Here is a 5335-nt window from a genome sequence, read left to right as displayed (position 1 = left end):
AAGGTAGAGTTTCATTATGAAGCCAAGATGGACCTTGAACTTGCCATGGAGGCCAGGCTGGCCTTAAGATCATTGTCTTTCTTTGGGACTGGAGCTATAGCTTCAGTGGTTACAAGCACTTGTTCTTCCAGAGGACCCAGGTTGGATTCTCAACAGGATAGCTAACAACTGTCTGTAACTCCAGTTCCAGTGGACCTGACACCCTATTCCGGTCTCTGTAGGTGTTGCATGCATGTGGCTCATAGAGATACATGCAGTTGAAACACCCATATGCATGGGGTGTGTGTCAAGACAGGGTTTCTCTGCGTAGCCATAGATATCCTAGAAGTTGCTCTGTAGATCATACTGGCCTTGAATGCACAGAGATCTGCCTGTCTCTGCCTCCAGGTGGCTGTGAGCCACTATGTGGTTGCTGGGAATTGAACTCAGGAACTCTGGAAGAGCAGTCAGTGTTCTTAACCACCGAGTCATCTCTTCTGCCCCTTTTGTTTTGTTTTTTTATAAAACAAATTTAAGAGTATTCAGAAGAGTATTTTGAACTGGGCTATGAGGCCCTCCAGGTGCCTCACCTCAACCATTGAACTTGCTGGTGTCAGTGAGTCAGCTCTGTGCTCTAGTGCGCGGGGTACATTCCCTGTGCCCATGGCCTCTCCTGCCCAGTCTGCCCACCCCCTCTTGAAGCCTAGCTGTCTGGAAGCTTGGCTCCCTGCTCTAGAAGTGCCCCTAATAGGGTTACTCAAGGGCCCTGTCTCAGATCTTTCCAGGGGTTGGGAGCTATAAGCATCCTACAGGCCCCATATGGATTAAAGAGCTGTTCATTTAAAAATGATTATAGGTTCATAGAGAGTTGCAAGGATGGTAAGGAGTGGCCCCTCAAAACCTCTGCCAGTGTCTTTCAGTGGTGACATCTCAGGTAATCATTCAGTACAGTCTCAAAACCAGGAAACAGATATTGATACAGTATGTGCATCATATCACGAATACACAAGTGTGCAGTCACCACACCTGTCAAGATACCCCCGGCCCACCCATCTTACTCTGCTACCCCAAAACTCTGGCAACCACTAATGTGTTGTATTCTGTATCTCTATGTCAGTTATTTTATCATGGATATGCGCAGATATATGAAAAAAATAAGTATAAGGCAGGAAGGCTACATTTTGGACTTTAGTTTAGAGGGAGGCAGAGCATCGTGGTGGGGAAGGAATAAGAAATTGAGGTGTGTGCACACACCACGAAGGAGAGAGAGAGAGAAATGCTGGTGCTCAGCTCCTGTGTCTGTCTGGAACTCCAGCCCATGGGATGATGCCACCCACATTCAGGGTGGGTCTTCCTTTGGGAATGCAGATTACGGTCTGTTGAACCTGCTACCCAAGCAAGATCTTAGCGGGAGATTGACCACACCTTCAGATTGACCACACTGCCAGGACCACTGGTTCCTCTGGTAGGTCGGGCACATCGTGATGGTGCCAAGCACGTCAGGGGAAGGCAAAGGCCACGTGCTTGGCAGTGGTTGATGATCATCTTGAGCAAGACATAGATTCCGTTCTACCTATCCAGGTACGCAGAGACCACGCAGAGTATATTAGCAGTTTACCAGCTGCTGAAGTTGGGCTAGCCTAGTGCTCATACCAGCCCCTTTGCTACTAGTGCCTCTAGAGCTTTTTCAGTCTTACAGTGAGCAGGATCATCTCAGCTGGTTCTATTGGCATTCTTGGGGAAGGGATTGTCTTCCTCCTTGAAGATATAAATAACAGATCCAGGTACTCTAGCTGGCGATCACTCAGTGTCCTCTGAAGGGCAGCCTCCACATCTTCCACATCTTCAGGGTGGTGTTTGGTGTTCTACAGCTTGGGTGTTATAGACACCTCTTCATGGGGGACCTCCCTTCCTGGCCCCACATCCTCCTTCAAGGCCTCTCCAGGCTCATTAGATAACAGCACAATCATTGTGGTGGTGGCCGACACTAAGGGCATATTTAATGGCTGTGTCTGCATGGCCAGGCTCTTTCTTCAAGGTTCCCAGTCGAATTGGGGGCACCATTGTCCCAGTGTGCAGGAGGACACACGTGAGCACATGTATGTGGAGGCCAGGGGAGCCTCCCTCAGTCACTGTCCACTTTACATGCTGAGGTAGGTCCTTACTTAAATCTAATTCACTTAAACCTAAGCTCACTGATTTGGCTTGGTTGGCTGGCCAGCTTGCTCCAGGGATCAGACTTCTGTCTCCGTCTCCCAAGCCGTGGGATGACAGGTGGGCTGTTACTCTGCCTAGCATTTACATGGGTGCTGGGGATTTGAACTCTGGCCCTTATGCTTGTGCATCAAATCCACTAAGCCTTCTCCCTAGGCCCTCCTTCTTGGCTTCAGACTGGACTCAAATTCAATTTACTCTTTTTTTTGTTTTGTTTTGTTTTTCTTTTCTTTTTTTTTTTTTTTTTTTTTTTGGTTTTTCGAGACAGGGTTTCTCTGTGTAGCCCTGGCTGTCCTGGAACTCACTTTGTAGACCAGGCTGGCCTCGAACTCAGAAATCCACCTGCCTCTGCCTCCCGAGTGCTGGGATTAAAGGCTTGTGCCACCACGCCCGGCTCAGTATACTCTTATTCAGACTCCTGAATGCTAGGGATTATGGCAGGAGGGTGTTTGTTTTTAGACAAAGTCTGCTGGATAGCTTAGGGTGGTTTCCAATTCACCTGCCTCAGCCTCCCGATTACCAGGATTCTAGACATGTACCACCACACCTGGCTTGAAGGGACAGAGCTGTTCTAATCTGCTTGCTGAATGACCCCTTATCTAGTAAAAGGCCCGATACATGGCAGGTGCTCTGCATAGCTATGGTGGGCTAAGTCCGGCTGTCTGAGGCCATGGTTAGGGAATGTGAAGGTCAGGTCATTAGAGCACAGGCTACCAGTTTCGACACTTAAACTTGGTTGACTGAGGTAAAGGCATTGTGCCCCCTCTCAATCCAAGGAACCCGCACTGAGAGAAAACAGCCCTGAGATTTCTGCAGAGCAAAATCTCAAGGCAGTCAGAACCAGAATTGTTTTCTTTGAAGGGGAAGAGTGTGCAGGTGCCTGGTCCTAGGCTCAAAGATGCCTCCTTGTGGCAACTGCAGCCTCTGCAGCTCACTGTTGAGCCAATGCAGACTCACCAGGGAACAGGCTTGAGGGCTCATGTCAGTCTCAGCTTTGTTCTCTTTTTAGCGATGTCTTCCTCAAGGAAGACCTTTGAGGAGGGGGAGATGAGCTGTGTGTCTGTGCACCTTCCATGAAGATTTTCCAGGTCCCTATCGCTGGTCTCCAAGGCTACTTCTTCTGTACAGGGCAGATTCTGAATGCATCAGTCATGGGATCATCTCCTTGGGCTGCCTTGGTTTTACTCTACTCTCTTACCTCCTCCATCCTGGATGGTCTTTACCGGACTGTGGATTCCTCCATGGGGATTAGCTACCTGCTGGATTCATCTGGGTGCTCATCTGACTCTCACGGGCCCCACACCTGTAGTTCTGCACTTCCAGGCAGGCCCTTGAAGAGAAAGAGATCTCTACCACTCCACCACCACCGCCTCCAACCTTCCACAAGGTCCTAGCTCCTCAGCTAGGCTTTCTCAGGACATCTCTTTAAACAATATCTCTCCGGGCAGTTTTAGGTGATGCATGCTATCTCCCGGGGTAGATGTCATGAACAGAGATGGCGCACACTCTGGATACAGGTAGTAGATCAAGACTGATAGAGGCAACCTGGAAATAGGAGAAGGGAGATGGGCCTCTCTAGAAAAAGATTTATTCTTTATTCAAGACTGAAGAGCTGCAGTCTCTCTGCAGAAGTGGAGACAAAGTGTGTATTGTGTGAGGGCATTGTGGGTTTTTAGGCTGGAAAAGGGGAACTTTGGGGATGGAAGATTCCATCTGCAGATCAGCTCCCCTGCAGCCTGGAAGTGGTAGGTTGTGTCAGGTTTGGGATGCCCATTTCCTGTTGGGAAGCCCCCACAGTTGTTATCAGTCCAGTCATTTCCTGTCCCGAGTTTCTCAGTTTACCTGAGGCTTCTGGGTCAGTGACCCTTCCACAGGTGCTTTAGATTGTAGGTCACTGATGAGGATTTCTTGCCAACCTGATCTGGTGGCAATGACAGAAAGCCCATGTCAGTGTCATTCCTTTCGTGCCCATGTGGTCCATGTGCATGCCTTGTACTGTTTTGACTCTTGAGAAAAGGAAATTTTCCCCACCCCTGCAACATAATGTTTTTATTAATTATTTGGGAATTTCATACACTGCACCCCGCCACACTCGCTCCCTATTCCTCCAGGCCCACCCTCCCACCCTTCCCCAACTCTCAAAAAAACAAAACAAAGCAAAACAATCCACCAAGTCCAATTTGTATTGTCCATGTACGCATTGGAGCGTGGCCAAACTCTCAGTGGCCAACCCCTTAAAAAAATGTCCTCCCCCACCCCCACCCAGGCAGAAGCCATCAACTGTGAAGAGCTATACTTCAGCATCTACCTATCATATCTTTATCACAGTTTGTAAGGACTCAATCTTCAATGGCTTCCTGTCTGCACTGTTTGAGTGGGATGGGGATAGGTTGTCAGAGAAGCCTTCAACGTCTCTTATTCTCAGGTGAGTCTGCAGTCATTGATACCCCTGCAAAAGAAGCATCCTCGTCTGTAGCAGCAGCAGCCTTGCATCAACGTGGCTTCCGGTGGCAGCACAGCCCATAGACATCAACGTGGCCTCCGGTGGCAGCACAGCCCATAGACATCAATGTGGCCTTTTGTGGCAGCTTTGCATCATTAACATCAGCATGACTCCGGTGAACGGACCACAGATATCATTGCCTCCTGCAGCAACACTGACCCCAGGCATCAACACAGCCTGAGGCAGCAGCTCAGATTACAGACATCGCATGGACCGCAGTGGCAACAAGGACCACAAGAGTCTTTGGAGGAGACTCGATCCAGAAAATGACAGTTTTTCACCTCAGATACCTTTTTGGTGCTCAGAGTCTGGGTGACTGTAGTTTGTCAACATGTCTGGGTGCAGGAGCTCCAGGCACTTGTCCATCACCCTGTCCTCAGCACTGGCCACCCTGACTGCACCCTGGACATGACTTGGGTGTCCTGGAGCATACTCTGTAGACCAGGCTGGCCCCAGACTTACAGGAATCTGCTTGACTGTGCCTCCTGAGGGTTAGGATTAAAGGTGTGCGCCACCACAACTCTTTGAAAGGAGGTTCTTAACGGAATGAGAAAATGAAATTTTTACCTTATCTCTTGGCAGCCAAGGAAAGATACCCAGCTCAGTCCGCGAGAGTTGTTTGTTAAGGGATGGCATTTC

At 49.2% G+C, this 5335-nt stretch overlaps 1 non-coding gene and 1 pseudogene across 1 annotated transcript; both read right to left on the bottom strand.

The window, feature by feature from the left end:
* Window positions 1-518: 518 nt before the first annotated feature.
* Window positions 519-825, bottom strand: LOC147005812 (Nuclear RNase P). Its single transcript, XR_015046581.1, has one exon.
* A 440-nt stretch (window positions 826-1265) lies between these two features.
* LOC110307086 (aldo-keto reductase family 1 member A1 pseudogene) lies at window positions 1266-2277 on the bottom strand (annotated as a pseudogene).
* Window positions 2278-5335: the final 3058 nt, after the last annotated feature.

This window comes from Mus caroli, unplaced genomic scaffold (assembly GCF_978045245.1).
Source record: "Mus caroli unplaced genomic scaffold, Mus_caroli_1 scaffold_2, whole genome shotgun sequence".
Taxonomy (NCBI): Eukaryota; Metazoa; Chordata; class Mammalia; order Rodentia; family Muridae; genus Mus; species Mus caroli.
This window is presented reverse-complemented; position numbering and strand designations above follow the sequence as displayed.